Source organism: Panthera leo, chromosome D1, assembly GCF_018350215.1.
Source record: "Panthera leo isolate Ple1 chromosome D1, P.leo_Ple1_pat1.1, whole genome shotgun sequence".
NCBI lineage: Eukaryota > Metazoa > Chordata > Mammalia > Carnivora > Felidae > Panthera > Panthera leo.
Window position 1 is genome coordinate 78531417 of NC_056688.1, and position 20827 is coordinate 78552243.

Below are 20827 nucleotides of genomic sequence, written 5' to 3' on the forward strand. Positions count from 1 at the left end.
ACACACACATCCCTGTATACACATGCACACACATAACACTAATTACTAAAGTATTATTTTGGTATCTTAAGGATAAGTCTCACTTCCAGAAGCATTTTCATCATTCTTTTGTTTAAAGTTCACATCTTTGTGAAATAGCTATTATCATTTGCTCACTTTCCGGAGGACGAAAATGGGACTTAGTATGTTTGTTACTTGACCATAGTCTCCAAACGAGTGAAAGATGAATTTAATAATGTAACCCACTTCTGTCTGATTCCAGAGCCATTACAGGGAGACAATAGATTTTAGTTATCAAGAGGTAAACTCTCAAGTCAGATGGCATATCTTGAGTGCTGAATGCAACTAATTACAATCTATGGAAACCTCTGCATGTTAATTTCCTTCTTTCACCTCTCACTTCCCCTTCTGTGATATGGAAATAATATATTGTGTACCTCATGTAAATGTTGTGACAATTAAATGAATTAGTGTATGTACTCAGAACACTGCCTAGAATATAGCACATGTCCAGCAAACGTTAGTCCTGAAGACAAAACAATGATGATGATGATGATTAATGATGATAATGAGGACCCATTGTCTCTAGTGATGAAACAGCTCTCTCTGCAGTAGGTGAAGCTTCTACCCCTCACATTTTTTTGACAATGATACATATGTGTTGAGAAGGCTTGCCTCTGACGAAATAAGCCTATTCTCTATGTATTTCCTTCATTGCTGTTACTGGTTTGATCAATGCTGACCATTGCTGGGGAGAAATGTGTTATGATGTCTCTTCCAGAAACTGAAAATGCAGGTTATTTTTCCTATCTATACTTCAAACCCTAGGAAACTTCTTCGTGTCATGTCTCCTAATGAAGTTGAGGGAGATAGCATCCAACTGGAGCAGGATGAAGGCTTCCACAGCCCATCAATGTGGTTTAAAGAGGAAAGACCTTCTTTTTCCATTTGAAGTTTCTGCGTTGATTCTCATTGTTCATTCTACTTTTCTAATCACCCTCAATCTCAAAGGGAATTTAGGGGATTCCTGACACCATCTTCTGGTTGAAACGATTTACAAGACCTTTAAAGTAATTAAAGAAACTGGCATCAAAGACAAAACTAGCCAAAAATTGGAATTACTCAGAAAATTTCTTGAAGTACTTTTATGTTTGTGTCAGTGCAGTACCAAGAAAAATATGTTTTAAACAAAAACACTCTTTTTGTGGACTTTCATATTTGGGAAATTGGCTTTGTTTTTAGAGGACATTTTTACATTGTGCTTGATTTAATATCAGGCCAGAGGCAGAGTTTTGTCTTCCCAAATAATGATGACATTAAACATCTTAAAATTAGTAAATGAAAGAAAAAATGCAATTCAATAGAATGTTCTGAATTTTTACCAAGACCTTTATTAATGACTTGCTAGCAAATGTTTTAAGGGAAGTTGGTCAAGAGAGCTCTTAAATTATTTCAGTTATTCTTTGTGGATTTTATGGGATACATCTGAGAAGATTTTTATTTATTTATGTATTTATTTACTTTATTATTTTTTGTTTGTTTGTTTTTAGTGACAACATGAAATTAAGAACATATGATTGTATTTGGTCATCAACTTTCATCATCAGACTGAATGCCAAATGAATTCTAGTTGTTTCCTAAATTAAAACTTGTAGTCAAAAGACAGAGTTATGCTACATTAGAGAAAATAAAAAAAAATAATTGGTCTCAGTATCTGAAGGCAAGGCCATGGTTTGTGGAAGGAAATGGATCTCTGGAGAACCCTTAGGACAGTAGAGTAAGGAGTTTGGATCATTAACCATTTGTAGTTAATAGAATATGGTTACAGTCACTGTATTTCAGTGCTGTCTGCAGTGACCAAGTCATGTTGGAATTAACAGGATATAGATTGTGTGGTGGCTAATATTGATGTTGCTTGGAGAGGAGGATTGGGCTGCATTTATATGATTACAATATAGTTAGTTCAGTTCTCTGCACTATTCTGTGTCTTGACAACTAAATTCACGTGTGTGAGTCCAAACTGCATAGGAGACTTGTGTATGTGAGAAAGAAGGGTGTACACATACTAAGATACTGAAAAATCGGTGATGGGGTGTCCTAGAAAGTGCTCAGTCTTTAGTCAGAGATCTGGTGTCTCATCACTGCCATTAGTTAAGTGTGAGATCTGTGCTGAGTAAAGCATTCTTCAAGCTTTACTTCCCTGATTGATAAAATGCAAGCAATAAATTCTAACTACATAGCTGCTATGAGAATTAGACGTGATGCAATTCATCAGAGTGCTTTGTAAGAGGTAAAAATTCTACATAAGGTTGACACTTGAACACAGGTTTGAACAGCCAGGTCCACTTATACACAGATTTTTTTCGACAAATACAGTATAGTACTATAAATATATTTTTATCTTCCTTTAATTTTCTTTTTTTTAAGTTTATTTATTTATTTTTGAAAGAGGAAGAGTAAGGGAGGAGAGGCAGAGTGAAAGAGGAAGAGAGAGGATCCCAAGTAGGCTCCCCACTGTCAGTGCAGAGTCCAGTGTGGGACTCGAACTCAAAAACTGTGAGAGCATGACCTGAGCTAAAATCAAGTCTTAATTGACTGAACCACCTAGGTGCCCCATCTTCCTTATGATTTTCTTAATAACATTTTATTTTCTCTAACTTATTTTATTGTAAGAATACAGTATATAATACATATAACATATAAAATATATGTTAATCAAATGTTTATGTTATCAGTAAGGCTTCTGGTCAATAGTAGGCTATTAGCAGTTAAGTTTTGGGGGAGTCAAAAGTTATATGTGGATTTTTGACTGCATAGGGGTGTTGGTGCTCCTAAGCCCTGTGTTGTTCAAGGGTCACTGCACAGTTGTAACTTATTATAATTATTTTTATTCATATTACTTTTATTCTATATGTGCTCTAAATCTCAGCTAGAATCAATAAATAATTGGTAATAGTCATAGGTATAAAAGTATATATTATATCACTGATCTCATACTAATTTTTCCTTCAGGAGGAAAAAAAGACCTCCCCCCCAAAAAAAAAGTAAAACACAAATAATCGAGGGAAGAAAATTAAAAATTAGTTTGAAGATTGGAGACCAGTTTTATGTAGCAGAAGATATTGAAAAACAGCAAGAAATAACATCACCCTATTTGTAAAAACTTGGTTTTCATTATTCAGATGTGTGTGTGATCACCACGCCCACTGAAGAGAAATAATGTTTTACAGACTTTTATGAATTAAAGGGAATATTCTAGAGAGTGAACTGGGCTAAGGGTTTGAAGAACCAAATTCTTGGCTTATTTTCTGGGTTAATTTGAATAATAATCTCATAGTGCCCAAATCTCTAATAACACAAATGAGAAAATCAGCCATGCTAAGTGATCTCAAAAAATTGTTCAGACTTCGAAATTCCAGACCGGACACCAAGTCGCTGCTTCTAAACTAATGCAGGCTTCGTATCAATGATACATTTATTATTCCATTTTATTAATAAGATGGCATCATACATTTCTATAGCTCAAAGTGTACTTTGATCTCCATACTTTTGATTCATGAAAAACTCCCTGAGTTGTCTTCAATTTCTTTCATCAATGTTTTATAATTTTCAGATTACAGCTCTTTCACCTCCTTGGTTAAGTTTATTCTAGGTATTTTATTCTTTTTGGTGCAATTTTAAACAGGATTGGGTTTTTATTTTTTCCGTGTCACAATAAATTTTTTATGGAAACAGGCTGGTGTGGGGACAAGGGGACAAACAAGTGCCTTCAGGTCCAGTGGCTCAGGTGAAATAGTGAGGCCTCTTCACATCGATGCCATACTCCGCTGACTGCAGGGGTCAAGTCCTCTGTGGTTAGCGTGCTGCTTGCAGTCCTTGCTGTTGCTTCCAGAACTGCTGGAAGCTGTGCCCTTCATTTTTCAGTGCTGTAGGGCATCACTGGAAATATCTGAGATGGATTTCTGGGCAGCTGCAGCTAGGGAGATGAGCCGAATTATGCCTGGGTCCAAGGTCTCAGAGCCAGCACCATGCAGGTAGTAACTAGGCACCGCATCTGGGATCATAGGCGTGTAATCCTCTAGCTGCATCAAGAAATCGACCACAGGCTTCTGGACATCACTGCCTTCACCTCTCCATTGGTCTTGCTCCACAGCACGTAAACCCCAATAGACCCAGCCCCCTCGACCTCGGTGCCTCGCAGACAGTGGAAGCACCCAGCACCACCCCAGTCAAGTGCCCACTGCCACAGCTCCAGCCCCAGGTACCCCCTCCCCGCCACCCCCCACCACCGGCCCTGTGGAGCTGGCCTTGTTTTCCCCAGTGGTGCTCATGGGGCAAGACTAAGAGTACTGCTGAGGCCCAGGCGGCAGAGCTCAGCACAGACGAGTGATTTTTGTCTTAATTTCTCTTTCTGCTACTTTCTTGTTGAGAGTTTGTTGTTGTTGTTGTTGTTGTTGTTTTAAATCATGAATGGATCTGATATTTTGTCAAATGCTTTTTCTATATCTATTGAGATAGTTACATGGTTTTTATCTTTTCTCTTGTTAATGTGATGTATCACATTGATTTATTTGCAACCATTGGACCACTCTTACATCGCTGGAATAAATTTTACTTACCTGTTAGAATGGCTAGTATCAAAATGACAAGAAATAATAAATGTTGGCAAGGTTGTGGGGAAAGGGGAACACACTCATGGTTGGTGGGAATGTAAATTGGTGCAGCCACTACAGAAAACAGTATGGATGTTTTTCAAAAATTAGAAATAAAACTACCATATCATCCAGCAATTCTACTTCTGGGTATTTATCCAAAGAAAAATAAAATACTAACTTGAAAAGATATATGGACCCCCATGTTTATTGCAACATTACTTATAATAGCCAATGTATTAAGTAACCTAAGTGTCCACTGATGGGTGAATGGTATATATAAACAATGGAATATTATTCAGCCATAAAAAAAGGATGAAATCTTGCCATTTACTACAACATGGATGGACCTCAAGGGAATTATGCTAAGTGAAGTAAGTCAGACAAAAAAAGACAAATACCATATAGTCTCTCTTATATGTGGAAGCTAAAGATAAATTAATTAAACAAAAAAAGCAAGGTCAAAGTCACACAGAACAGGTTGATAGTTGCCAGTGTTGGAGCATAGGAGAAATGGGTGATCTGTTTTTGTTCGTTTGTATTTTGGAAATAAATTAAAAACCAAGCCAAACAATGTTAGTTGGCATAGTGTAGGTATAACATTGGAATGAGAATCAGAAACTTGCTGAATTTTGGAATAAGGTAAAATAAAGGATCTTGCATACACTTAATAAATTACCAAGCTAAGGTTCAAATTCAGGTCTGTCTATAAAAGTCAAAACCTTTGTCATTATTCTAATCTCTTTTTCATCAAGAAGAAAATGTTGAAGCAAAGGGTCATGAGGATCAAAGTTAAGGCACTCTGTTTAATCTAAGCAAGTAGCCAAGGATAATAATCAAGAGTAATCTACCATTTAGATTAAAGACAGTAAATCTAGAAAATGGATCCATAGTCCAGGAAACATGCAGCCAATGTTTTCGGGACAGATATTTGGGTACAAGAAATTATAAATGCGGATTATAGAACTTGATTCTGAAGACAGCTTCTATCCCATCCAAAGGAAGATATTTCAGTGAGCATTTTTTACTGAATAAATTTAAGATTGCCAATAGATGGTATATTGATACATAGATACATAGATATATAAATATAGAAATAGGATATATGTAGCTTAAAAGATTAGAATTTAGATAGTGGGTGGTAAAAGTGAAGAACAGAAATGAAGACATAACCTAAGAAAATGAAGCTCCTACTTAATGAAAATTTAATGGGTCCTGGAGACAGATGGACTGGGTTCACATCCAGTCTATATTATTACCTATGTAATCATAGGCAAGTTTTATAACCTCTGGAGCCTCTTTGTACTTTTCTATAAAACAGAGACCATGAAATTTACCATGTGTGGTTGTTGTGAATATTAGAAAGAATATATCCAAAATGCCTAGCTGTGCCTCCATAAAGTAGTTACCCAATGAATGGCAATAGAACTTGTCTTTATTATTAATACTGTCAGCTTCACATAAAGTTGCATGTCCTTGAGAAGGGGTGGGGGGCAGAATGATAGATTCTGATGGCTAAATAACACATTCCTATGCACCAGAGAACTGAAAAGATAAGGGTGAAGAAAATGGATGTATCAGAATAGGCAGGTTCCATTTCAAAGCACTCAAGGAATCAGCAGTTAAAAACTTAAAAAAAAAAAAAAAAAAAAAAAAAGGTCTTATCCATTTGTGTTGAAAAAAGAGACTAAGTTGGAAAGTGACATTTGTAACATTAAAGAACCTGCTCAGTTCAACTTTGCTATTTTTACTATTTAGAGTCTGGAACACAGAGAAAAAAAGGTCTTTGAAATTTAGTTCCATGTTTCCAATTAGTAAATGGCTTCTTAATTATTATGATTCTAATTTAGGAAGATGAAAATAATGGTTCATAGATATTTTATCCTTTCTAATAATAAAGAATAACTGGTAAGTTTGTAGTTAAAATAAACCATAGATGGATAAATGAAAAGCTGAGAATGTAAATAATCTAAAGAAAATTACATTGTTTGCTAAAAAGATCATTTTGGCATAAAAATCTGAGTCTAAGCCATATCTGATGGTAAGTATTTTGAAAGAGAAATAAAAAAGACAAAGCATAAGAATTATGTGATGTGTCAGCCAATGACTAATGGAGTCAAAGATGAGATTTCTCTACTAATAAAGAGAAAAACAGGAGTTTTGCAGGTTAAAAAAATAAGGTAAACAACTTATATATCTATTTGTTCTAAGTGCACTTATAAAAGACAATAAAATAGGTAGACAGAATATAATAACAATGTTGACATTATGCTCTCAATTTAGTAGAAAATAGCCTATATATAGCCTCCCTAATATCATGACACATGTGACTTATGTATACGTGGCAGTCTTCCCTTAATGTTATGGCTATGTGTGTATAGACACCATTTCAGAATTCAACTCAGAAATCTCATTATGCTCTATTTAATTGGGTGTGTTTTTAAGTAAGTTGAAATCCATAATAGGAGACATAATACATTTCTACCTTGTAACAGATTTATCCCATCTTGAATAATAATTGCCTATTCCACAAGAGTAACCATTTGAGCACCTTAATATGGATGACTGGTAAAGAATAAAGAACACCAGGAAGTCAAATATCCTCAAATGAGAATGAATATATATATATATATATATATATATATATATATATATATATCATAAATGTTATAGAGTTGTGACAGCCTGTGAAGGATTAGTTAAAGATTTTGCTTAAACAGATGTGACCTGGAATTTATTGTAATTACTGTGGGTCTATGGTTAATTCCAGAGAAAGCAAATAGGAAATAAGAGTAAAAGATTTTATTTTCTCAATTAGGCAAGGATCAAGCTGAGGGAGATCAATGAAATTGTGATCAGTAACACCTAGCTTATCATTACTGAAAAAATAAAAGTCACTTGGAAAAAGACTAGGAGAGCAGAAGGTAGGCAAAGAATCTTGCTGGAAATTTATGGACAAATTGCTTGAGCCAGATACGTCATGAGTCATAGGCTCACTATTTCACTGTTTGTAGACACATCAAAACATAGAATGCCTTAGCCTACAGTTACACTAAACCTAATTTGAATAGTGGAGAACCTCCAGAGTTGAAACTTTTTAAATTATTTAATTGCGTATACTTTTTTACTAGGATTATTATTACTGAATAAATATGCTTTTGAAAAATGTGTTTAATTTTTCTTTCTGAATAACTATGCTTAAAGGGAAGCTGTTTCTGTAAACCACAATGCATACTGCCCCCAATCCACCACCTGATAATTAACCTGAATTTACTCATCCTAATTTGCAGAAATGTGGAAAAAAGTAGCTTCCTTTTTATAAATCTGTAGATTATGATAAAATTAATGATAACACAATCAACTAGTCATTCATTAACTCTAATTTTCATTTAATGAAGCGAATCTAATCTGAGTCTTTTTTTGCATTTTACCCTTTATCAATAATAATCTGAAACTATGGAATGCCATTAGAGAATGCATTAGTAAGTTGAGATCTGTGCCCTCTCTTCCAAATAGTCAACAAGATCCACAAAGTCTATGTTTTGCTTTTGATCTTAAAAAAATGAAATTCAAACTAAAGTTTCAATTTAATGAGGTGAATAAATTCAGAAAAAGCAAAAGTACAAAGAAATAGAACATAGGATAAATTAGTTCAGACACTGAGATTAATGATTTTCTTTCATAGCTAAATTATAAAAACTATTTATGAAATTATAAATAAAGATGCTTTTCTTTTGGTTATACAGGAAAATAAAATATATTCATCTAATTTTGATATTTAAGTAAAGTTAAAATTTAGATTTTTCCAACTATAGTGTTTTGATCTTTTATTAAACTTAGATTTAAAATTCAAAGAAACGCATTCTCATTTTATAGCATTATCCTCCACTTTGTACTTAAATATCTATCATTTAATAGGTTATACTGGGTAAATATAATGCACTAATGAAAAAAAAAAATCAAGCTGTGTGGGATCAAATTAAGTTGCTTTAGAAAATAAGCTGTTATGTGTTTGAATTCTGGTTTTTGACACTTAATGTCATTTTGACTTTGAAAAGTTACTTTAAAAGTCCCTGATCCTTATTTTTTTCATCTCTAAAATGAAGTTATTAGAAGTAAGTTTATTGTGAATACTAGATATGCTCTATTTGCAATATTTACAATTGAATATGGCTCATGGTGGGAACCAGTCTTTAAAGTGTTGGGGCACCTGGGTGGCTCAGTTGGTTGAGAGCCTGACTCTTGGTTTAAGCTCAGGTCATGATCTCACAGTTTCCTGAGTTTCAGCCCCCGCGTTAGGCTCTGCACAGACAGTGCTGCGCCTACTTGGCATCCTTTCTCTCTCCCTCTCTCTGCCCCTCCCCCACTCGCTCTGTCTCTCTCAAAATAAGTAAACAAAAAATTAAAAAATAAAAATAAAATGAATATTACTCCTCTTTCTCCCTCCCCTTTTGTTTCTTCTGATCCCCCCTTCATCTTCTTTTTTGTATCATTATTATCACCAATTGTTTTAGCATGAATTTCATTTAAACAAATGAAAACACCATCATTCCCATGTTTGAACTACATCATTTTACATCTGGGTAGACTAAAGGGCTAAATGTGATGAATGAGCTGTACTGATTCCAGATCAGAGCCTCTAGTGACCTTATTACTTTAGGGTAGAGTATAGAAAATGCTTTCAGAAAGAAAGATGATCAAATTGACATAGCCAAAATAATCTTTTGTTCAACTTGTCAATCAATTTCATAGCCACAAATGATATATAATAATGAAGACTCTATTCACCATGGATTCTTTATGGTCTCTAGTTCAAGCTCTTGCTATTATTGAAAGTTTTATTCCTTACATTCATTTTTAAAATTTGACTTCATATTTGGATATTATACAGTGATGTTCACAAATGAGAATAAAGTACATGAAGACTTAGGGTCTTTGGGGAAAACTATCAATTTAAGTATATGGTCCATGGTGGTAGAGGTCAATCTGGACAGATAAGTCATTTGTTCCATCCAATGTTAATTTGGGCTGTATGCCTGAAGACAAGGTGTTGCCTAATGGAAATCATCAATTCTGATTTAATTCTGGATCTCATTCTAAATTATATTGTGAGCTTTCAGGTGGCATTTAACTTCTAGGACTAATGAACTTCCTCTGTGAAATCTTTAAGATACTTTTTTTTTTTTTTAATTCTAAGGTAGCTACAAGGATTTTAACCTGGGAAATAATGATTTTTGGAGAACTAATAACTGTAAAATGAAGAATTACAGTCTTTGCTTTTCAGGTTATAAAGGGGTCACTTCTGAAGCTGGGCCAATGAATTAGCAAGTATCTATATCTACTACTCTATTTGATCTCTATGACTATATCCCCTCCCTCCCCCCACATTATGCATCTGTGTGTTCAATTTGAGTTTCGTTACACAAATGCAACTTTAGTTATCAGAACATAAAATAATGTGGTAGACTAAGCCAATAATGAAAGGCCAAATTTTCTGCAGCATTGTCCCATTTTTTGATTACCTTGATTGCAGGGTTTTCAGCCGAAAAGTGGCAAGATCTAAGTTATATTGTGAACTGATCACTATTTTTATTGTGTCAGTGCAGAGAAACTAGTTAGGAGGCTACTATAATAATCTAGGCAAGAGATGGTTGTAACTTGGACTGATATTATACTTTTGGAAAGAATTATCAGTGGTAAGATTGTGGATAATTTTGAAGAGATAGCAAACCAAATATTTTTGGAGTATGAGAGGAAGAAAGTCACCAAGGATGATTCTTCAAAGTTTTGTTTCTGTTTTCTGAGCAACTTCATAATAAAGAAAACTGTGGAGGGGAGTAGTTAATGGTGAGTGGGGGCAGAAATACTATTAGTCATGTCATTGGGTTCTCCAGATGCATACAGGTACAAAAAGCTTATTAGAGATGAACAGGTATATATATATATTTTTTTTACATTTTTTAATGTTTATTTATTTTTGAGAAACAGAGAGAAAGAGCATGAGTGGGGGAGGGGCAGAGAAAGAGGGAGACACAGAATCTGAAGCAGTCTCCAGGCTCTAAGCTGTCAGCACAGAGCCCAACACAGGGCTTAAACCCACGAACCATGTGATCATGACCTGAGCCGAACTCGAACGCTCAACCAACTGAGCCACCCAGGTGCCCCAGAGATGAAATTGTGTAAACAGAAGGTGGACCAATAAGGCTGATGAGAGAAAAAAAATTTAATTGCAATGCAGGGCTGTCAACACCATGAGTAATTTGATGGAGTCCTCTGCAATGAGCATTGCCTATTAGTGTGTACTACAGAAGCTGAAATGGCTGGGCTTATCTATCCTGACCCTCTGTCACTGGATGTGGCTTCCCCCAAACAAGGTAGCTGTCTGCAGGTGAGGCAGACTTTAAAGATCTGGAAATTGGAGGCTGTCTGCTGACCTCACAAACTGCAGCTGGGCAGCAAACCTGGCTTGGAAAGATCTGGCATTTTTTATTGACTTTTCCATATTCATTAAGAGAGCTGCTGCTCAAGGATGCAAATGGACCTTTCTTTCTGAGGAGAACCATACAAAATAGACATTAATTGGACAAGTTACAGCTGGTCTCAGGGCTAAAAATGATGCTTACTGTCTCCCTCTTTCACTATCGATTTCTAATTTCCCAACAATCTGAGCTACTATCTCTGTGGCCTTAGTATCTTGCATGGCGAAGTTACCTAGACCCTGCTTTCAAAGGAGTCTGAGCCCGGATCCTCTGCTCTTCTCAGAAAATGGCTGTTGTTATATATTTATAGTTATAATTGGTCAAAAGTGTAGTAAGAAGCATCCAAATGGAACAATCAAGTTTAACGTGCATTTTTTTCTGTGTCTCGTGTAACAGCAGCGCTACATTCTCATAATTGTCGGGGTCCATTACCATTGCCTGGGGAGTAATTCCTCTTCTTGTGTAGAGGTCCTGGAAACAAAAGGCACCCTATATGCTCAGGAATCATCTGATTTTATTTTATTTTATTTTATTTTATTTATTTATTTATTTATTTATTTATTTATTTTAAGTTTATTTATTTTGAGAGAGAGAGAGAACACAAGCTGAGGAGGGGCAGAGAGAGAGGAGAGAGAGAATCCCAAGCATGGTCTGCATTGTCAATATAGTCAGAGGCAGGACTTGAACTCACAAACCATGACATCTTGACCTGAGCTGATATCAAGAGTTGGATGCTTAACTAACTGAGCCACCTGGACGCCCCTGAATTTTGTAATTATAGTTACATAAGATACTTTTATGTATCCTATGTGAAAGTAATTTCCTTCTAAAGATCAGGATTTCTGATCTTACAGGGTCCAGAGTTGTGGAGACAGAAAGCATCAAATCCCTCTTAGGTCATCAGGAATGATAATGAGACCATTCAGCTTCCTCACTTGGTTTCTAAATGTGAGTGTATTTTTTCTACTGGGTAACATTTTTTTTTGTATTGAATATATAGTCAGAGTCCTGAAGGATAGTATCTTATCCTTTCAGAGTATCACCCTAAAGGGGAAAATCAGCTGTGCTTTCAGCAGGCTGTCCCAACAATCTATCAGGTGATGAATGCAATATGAAAAATGGATCTCCCAATCATAATCCCAAACCACACCTTCTTTGCTGAAAGTGAGTGCCCTAGTCTCCTGTGATGTGATGTGGGATCCCATTCCAGTGCATCAAGTAGTGGGTAAGCCTTCAGAAATTGGAGGTCAAAGTCCAGGGGGTAGAAAAAACAAATCCATTACCCAGAATAAGTGTGTGTGTGTGTGTGTGTGTGTGTGTGTGTGTGTGTGTGTGGTGTTTTTTGGTTTTTTTGTTTTTTGTAATTCTGTTCTTTCCAAGGAAGGGCCCTAGAGAAATCAACTTTACACTTGGTCTAGTCAAGAAATGATATCACATGGAGGCACCTGGGTGGCTCAGTCGGCTAAGTGTCTGACTTTGGCTCAGGTCATAATCTCATGGCTCATGGGTTCGAGCCCCACCTTGGGCTCTGTGCTGACAGTTCAGAACCTGGAGCCTGCTTCAGATTCTGTGTCTCCCTCTCTCTCTGCCCCTCCTCCGCTCACACTCTCTCTCTCAAAGTTAAAAATATTAAAAAAAAAGAAAAGGAAAAATAAAAAGATATGATATCATATGAAGACTTCACAAGGCTCTCTGTTGCTGGCATTTCAGACATTAGGCAATAATGATGATTAGATTAGTCTTGGGAAGTAGAGTCCCTGATATTGGGCTTATGTGTAGCCTCCATTCCTATAACTAGGTCTTTTTAGTTCATATGTGCGCATCAAGGCAGAACGATGTTGGCTAAAGACAGACAATGACTGACATCAACTGGCTGAGATAATTTGTCTACTTAGTTGTCAGTGCTTTTTGGACTTGGATGCTCTCTAGTGGATATTAACATGTTACAGACAGATGTCCAAATGTAGACACTGATTAATTAAAGATTTATGCCGGAAACCATAGGATGGCTAATAAAAATAATTGAGTCCTTATGTTATAATGTACAATTATCGGAAGAACACTGAACTAAGAGTCACAAACACAAGGTCTCATCTTGAATATGACATTAGTAGGACCCAGACCTTGACCAATTGTAACTGCATTTGTGAAAATAGGAATATTACTTGCTCTGAATGCCTCAATGTGTTATTGTGGTAAATAGTAAATTCTGGTGAAATTTAAGTACTGTTTAATATGGAATAAGAATAGTTATAAGCAGAAGTCCAGCCAATGAGGTTTTTAGAACTCTTATTCATAAGAATATAGAGAGAGATTCTTCCTTGTGGAAACTTGATTTCATTCCATCTCTCCTATAAGTCTACCTTTGTCTAACTGTTTCCTTAGAGTAATAGTCTTTAATAGTTGTGACCGCATAAATGCCTTTCAAGTTATAGTACAGGGTGGTTTTACTAAATTGTTTTACCTCAACACTTAGTGGTTTTACCTTGGTACTTAGAGGTCACTTGTTTTGTGTGTTTCTTTATCACCTATTCTCTGATACTAAAGTGAGGGGCACACATTTTAGTTTTTGTGGTTGTTGTTATATCAGTATTTCACTTCTATAGTGTAAATTCTCTGAATTAGATAGTGTAAATTATCAAGCTACCTCCTCCAGACCTGCAAAAATATGGTTAAACAGTATGAAATTTTATTTCTTCTTTATGTAACCACCCAGAAGTGACTGGTTGAGGGCCAAGGGAGAAGTTCTGCCATATTTTTCATCCAATGACACCTAAACTTCCTCTGGTCATCACCATTTTCTAGTCACTATAAAGGAACAGAAAGTACAGAACAATGGTTTGGGCTTTAAAGAGTGATTTATAACCCACTGAATCTAATAAAAGTGTAATTTTGGCTTATCACATCTGATCTCGGTAATTGGAACTAAGAGCCCCTTAGAGAGAGCTGGCCAGTTATCATCAGCCAAGGTGGAAAAAGTATGTCTGTCACAAAGTAATCTTGAGCCTAGATCAAGGCGAATCTAATATAATAAATTATAAACAGGTTGGTAATGAAATAGGAAGCAGCAGCATGAGCTGATAGCTGAGTCATATAATTAGAAATTCTTGAAATAAAAATCTATTAATTCTTATTATTGAGGTCTTGAGAACCTGCAAAATTTCTACAACCAGCTAACAGACTTAAACCATGCCTTAAGTTCTGTTCTTCCATTTTTATGAAAATACATTAAAACTTATCTAACATCTGCTTACTCCTTTTCTTCCCTCTACTGGGATCAAGAAAGTTCTTACGCCATATCATGTGCTGAACCTTTGCAAAAAACTCAAGTCAACTAATTTTTGAAGCCAAAATGACATTTAATTCAAGATGAAAACTATCATATCCATTGTGTTGGCCAAACTAACTTTCAAGGAGAACTTAAAACTATGGAGATTCTGTCAGTGCAGTGACCCAAATTACTTTTTGCCACTCATTGCCTCATCATTGAAATTTAATTGATTCAACAAGGTCATAACTGGGCATATAGGCAAAGCTATAGAATTTCTTCCCAATATACAAGTTGATGTCAACTTCCAACCAACATGTTTTTATTACCAGAATTGTTTGTTATGCTATGATTATTTTTCAATATGTCATAAATTACTTACAGCTATGCTCATATTGACAAAGTTCTTATCTACTGACACCAATTATTTCCCCTTTAATCTTGTCAGATGGCTGCTGTTCAGTATAAGGTGTCCTTAATTAACAACTAACTGTAATTGAAAGTATAATGAAAATATATTACATTGTCAAGACTCTGTTCATCTTGATGTTATACAAGGACAATAGGACTGTTTCTATGAGAATGCAATGCTCAAATATTTAGCCCTCAAAATTTTCTCAGTGCATTTCAAGGATTAGCATTTTGAAATCATTGTTTTAAAATTGCAATAAGTACTAACTCCACTAAAAATAATATATACGACAACAGCTGTTTATGAAATAGTAGCTGTTTATTTTTTGTGTGGAAGTAAAATGGAAAAATTAGGAAATAATTTATTCTTAGTAAGAATCAAAGCTTGAAGCTATCTCTTATTTATTTAGGCCAATTATCCAATTATATTCTTGATATTAGGTCAAATTAAGCCATAAAAATTAATAGTAGTGCAATTCATCAAAAACACATTAATATTTTTACTTAGACTACATCTTTGAGTATATTCATTCTGTCTTGGCAGTGTATTGAGGTTTTCTATTGACACAGGATTTGAAGTATTTGCTTCTTTGTTATCTGCTTTGAAGAAAGAAATGAAATGTAAAAATCTAAATAAGAAACGTTTTCAAAGAGTATTGAAAGAAAATTAGATCAGAACTTCTTTTGATTTTTTAAAAATTGGCCTTCCTTGGGGCGCCTGGGTGGCTCAGTCGGTTAAGCATCTGACTTCGGCTCAGGTCATGATCTCACAGTCTGTGGGTTCAAGCCCCTGGTCAGTCTTTGTGCTGACAGCTGAGAGCCTGGAGCCTGCTTTGGATTCTGTGTCTCCCCCTTTCTCTCTGCCCCCCCCCCCCCGCTCGCTCTGTCTCTGTTTCTCTCTCAAAAATAAATAAACATTTAAAAAAAAAAACACCACCACTTAAAATTGGCCTTCCTCTATATTATGTAATTTCTCATCTAATATCCTCTTACATTTTAGCATTTTACTATATACTTACTAAGTACCTGGGGGCTTATAATATATTTTGCACACAAATATGCACTAATTTTTTTGTGAATAAACGATATGGTGATCTGACACATGTTTCAGAGACACTCTGTGAAGTAACAAAGGAAGACGCATAATTACTTGATCAGAAATAAAATTAAGGGTCTCTGACTAATGATGAAATCACAACCATTAAGACAATTAAATATTACAAAGTCAGTGTAATTTTATTTTTTCTCTACAGTGTCAATACCCTACATCCAGTGACTACCAGAAACATAACATTTGGCTGAACTATTTGCGTTTATTACTCATCTCAACAGAGGAAAGAAAAAAAAAAAAGACCAGGGCTATATTGTGATTTATTATAAAACAGATATATTTGGTCTTCATATCCCATTCCTGCACAGAGTTCCTAAAACCTTTGGAATTTCTTAAGTGAAAAGAATGATAAAGGTGTCTTGATATTTGTAACAAACCCCTTTCAACCACATCTGAGTTTAATGTTAATGAGGTGACTTTTGGATCTATCTAAGGATGGGGTTGGTTTGCCATGGGAACCAATCTGTGTTTGGAAGGTTGGCAGTTTCAGTGCCATCCTTCTGACCTCCTAGGAGAGAAGATGGATTAGAGGTTGAATGGATCAACAACAGCCAATGATTTAATCAGTCATGGCTATGTAATCAAGCCTTCATAAAACCCCAGAAAGATGGGGTTTGGAAAGCTTGCAGGTTGGTAAACACACGGAGATTTGAGGATACTAGTGTATTAGGAGAGGTCGTGGAATCTCTGCCCTTTTCACATACCTTACCGTATGCATCTTTCATCTGGCTGTTTCGAAGTAACTCACTTATACGATCAACCTGTAATCTGGTAAGTAAAATGTTTCCCTGCATTCTGTGAGATGCTCTAGCAAATTACTCAAATGTAAGGTGGGAGTCATTGGAGAGTCCAATCTATAGTTAGTTGTTCAGAAGCACAGGTGACAATGTGGACGCACAAATTGGATTCTGAAGCGTGGGGTTGGGGGGTGCAGTCTTGTAGGGCTGAGCCTTTAGCCTGTGAAATCTAATGCTATGTGCCAGGTAGGTTGTGTCAGAGAGTGAAATTGCAGGACATCCAGCTGCTGTTGGAGAACTGCTTGCTGGTGTGAGGAAAGAACCAACACGTTGTAAATTGGAATCAGAAACATTAGACAGCCTGATGGGAATGAGAAGAAGGACTTAGTACCTCTGATTTTCTTTCTCAAACTTTCTTTCTTTTTTGCACAGTACATCAGTTTGAATCCCAAATTTTTTGCAAGAATTACTGAAAAATGACAGGATAGTTTTTTTTTATCCTGGAGTTGCTAAATTTTGAGAATGTGTTTCAGGAATGCTTAGCAGGTTTTTAACTTTTCTATGGAGAGATAGCCTACCTGTTACAGAACCTGACAAAGAGGAAAGACAAAGAAACCCTGCATGAATCCAGAAGGTATCTCTTGACCTCCTGCATCTAAATATCCTTGAATGTTTTTAAGCTTGAGGTCCATATAATGAAAGCCAGGAAATTCCCTTTATTCCTAAAGTTGGGTTGACTTGGGGTAATTTGCTGCAACTGAAAGATCCCTGTCAAGTTAAAGAGGCTGAAACCAGTGATTAAAGAGGCAAGAGAATGGCAGGGTTTTCCTTTAATAATGCAAATCAAACCTGCACTAAGGGCTCCTTTAGGGGAAGATTTATTTTCTATTCAGATCCTGTAGCACAAAATATAGTACATCCCAGATATTTTATCCACTGTTCTATTATATTTTTCTTCAAAGTACTTCTATTCTGATGTCTTGCCATCTGATCCCCACCTCTCATTTGGGTGGGGTAGACCCTACCTCTAATAGATGCCCTGCAGTTTTCCTTTATATCGATAATTTCTCTTTTTTTCTGCCATATTTTTCATAGATGTATTTATTGCTCAAAAACTTCTGGAAGCAGTTAAATGGCTTGAGTTGGTTGCTGACAAGTCAATCCTGTCCTCTCAATTTATTCAGGAGCATTTCTAAAGGCACTGCTCATTTTCAAGTGTTCATAAATTCCAGGCTGCTCATAGGCCATATTGCATAGTTTTGACTAAGCCTATTTATCACCTGATGTGAATGTTCACTTGCTCCCAAACAGATCTTTAGATTGCATGGTTACAAAGAAAAACTAGAGCTAGTCATTAGTTACAGAGGTAAAAACAGATTTTATTCAGGACTATTGCAATAGGGGAAAAGAGACCTCGTATAGAATTGGGTTCAATCCAAATATAACATGGGCAAGTCAGAATTTATGGCTAAGAAGCAGGGTGGGGTCAGTGGATAGAAAACTACTAAGAGGAAACATTAAGGTTAAGGAGGACATTGGCTAAAGCAATATAACAGGATTCTTACTGAGGACAGGACAGGGTAATCAGGTGTCACCTGGGGGATGGGGAGGATGACTAACCCAATCAGATATTGAGGGTGATCAGATATTGAGCGTGGGAGGTTCTGGTTAAACTGAATTAGTAGGTTTTTTGCTAAAGCTGGATTTTACAAGGAAGTGCACAGATGTGCCTAAGAGAAGGATCCTAAAATTTGGATGAAAAACAAATCCTTGTCAAAAGAGTTAAATGTTCTTGGAACTCTAGACTGCAGAGGAGAGGGGAAATCAGAAATCTTGCGATTTCTGATGCGAATCAGCTCCTTGAAATGGCATACTCTGTGCATCCTGCCATCTTCTCCCCTGCCCAGTCTATAAAATGCCTGATATTGTTTCTTAACTTTGTAGGTATTTGATCAACATGGTTAATTTTATACATCCAAGCAGCACCTACATGATTTGGAGACTTGATATTCCATGCTTATTTTCTATAAACAGATAAATAGTTTCCTCTTGGACAACATTAGTAATTGTCCTAACGTTCATACAGAATTTTCCAGTTTTCAAGGCATGTTACCATACATTGTCCCATTATTTTTTTTCTTCACGTAAACCTCACCTATACACAGACACAGGGGTGCAGTGAGGGTAATGACTTGTGTGAAGCCTTGGGAAAGTGAGTAGTAGAAAGAAGCAATGCCTGGAAACTGGTATGTCAGGTCAAGTGCTCTTTGCACTTTGCTCTGCTGCTTCTGGATTTTTCAATAGGATGCTGTTTGCTTTTGCATTAAAATAAATGCTTCATCACTTATTTAGGAGTAATACTTAACAGGATTTTGTTTCAAACTTGCGGGGTAAGAGATTCTTTTTAAAAAATTCTTTTAGGCTCCACATAAGAGTGAAACCTTATGGTATCTGTCTTTCTCTGTATGGCTTATTTCACTTAGCATCACACTCTCCAGTTCCATCCACGTTGCTACAAAAGGCCATATTTCATTCTTTCTCATTGCCACGTAGTATTCGATTGTGTATATAAACCACAACTTCTTTATCCATTCATCATGGGTATTGAGGAGGGAACCTTTTGGGATGAGCACTGGGTGTTGTATGGAAACCAATTTGACAATAAATTTCATATATTAAAAAAAAGATTAAAAAATTCTTTTAAGTTGTATTTTAGAGAGTGAAGGAGTGTGTCTGAGCAGGGCAAGAGGGGTAGAGGGAAAGAGAGAGAGAGAGAGAGAGAGAGAGAGAGAGAGAGAGAGAATCCTCACCAGGCTCCATGCCCAGTAGCGGAGCCCAACTTGGGGCTTGAGTCCACGACCCTGGGATCATGACCTGAGCCAAACAGGCTCCCCGAAAGATTTTATAATGAATCCTTCTTCTGCACACATTTCTCTTCTTTTCAAATGTAAATCAGTTTTAGGGAATCCAAATTTCTAGCTTCTTCGATCATTTGTTTATTTTATGCTAATTATTATATAATGCTAAAAAGGCAATTCATCTCCGAAAAGTACAGATATTTATTATGTTTGAATCTAAACATAGAGACTGCGTTCAATGGGATTTTCAGCCACTCACCTGTCTATCTTGGCTGACACACTGAAGATTGTTTTTCCCCTTTGGAAATAACAGTTTATGTATCAGTTCCTCTGCAATGTTTGCTTTATGATTCTTAATTCTTTTCATAATATTTTTGTTTTTGTTGCTCAAGAAGAAAGTTGACTCGGTGCTGATAAAGATGGTGTAAAATAGGCAGTCTCAGTGTTTGAGTAGAAACATAGCTTGCAGGAAATTTTCTATTGCTGCTATTGCTGCAATCCCTCCTCTCCTTCTGTGAGCCTCTTCCTTGCATAAAATGTTGCACACATACAGATTTGAGCTGCAGGTGAGGGGACAAATGATCAATCTCAGTAATCCTGAAGGATAGTAGAATATGCTACCCAAAACAGGCCACTTTGGCTTATTATTTTGAGCCATAGGCATTTGAAAAACAGCAAATTCAGGGAAAAGCTTTCTGGACTTCCCATGGCTGCCTAAATAAAGGTCCCACAAAAGGAACTCAGTTGTTATAGAGCCTCTCCACTACAGTTTCATCACTAGGGAAGATTGAATCTTATCACAGGGAAGGAAGCTAGAAGTGTCGACCCCCCATCCAGACACTTTGTCACAGACTCTTATACCTTCCATCTATTCTTCTAAGGGTCTATTTATCTTTTCTAAAAATCATTTGCTCTCCCCAGGAAGCCTACATTTCCTCCCTCTTTTCCTATTAAGATGATATTTAATCCAGAATTGTAAGCCACTTTGGAGAGTTGCTCATTTTTTACTGTCTCCCGTGTGCATAGGAATTCAGAAAAGTATAGGGAAAATTCTTTTTTTTTTCTCCTCTACAATACAGATCAGCTCTCTGAAAGTACGTACTTTGAGGATCCTACCCACCCCTGCCAACTTCAATTACTTTAATGCCTTTTCTAAAGAGCTTTTATTATAGGAAAATGTTATAACACTTAAAACCTGTCAGAATGGCTAAAATCAACAACGCAAGAAACACCAGGTGTTGGTGAGGATGTGGAGAAAAAGGAACCCTTATGCACTATTTGGGAATGCAAACTGGTGCAGCTACTGTGGAA

General features: G+C 36.2%; 1 pseudogene; it reads right to left on the reverse strand.

The window, feature by feature from the left end:
• Positions 1 to 3783: 3783 nt before the first annotated feature.
• LOC122201264 overlaps positions 3784 to 20827 on the reverse strand; it is a 32999-nt pseudogene continuing 15955 nt past the window's right edge.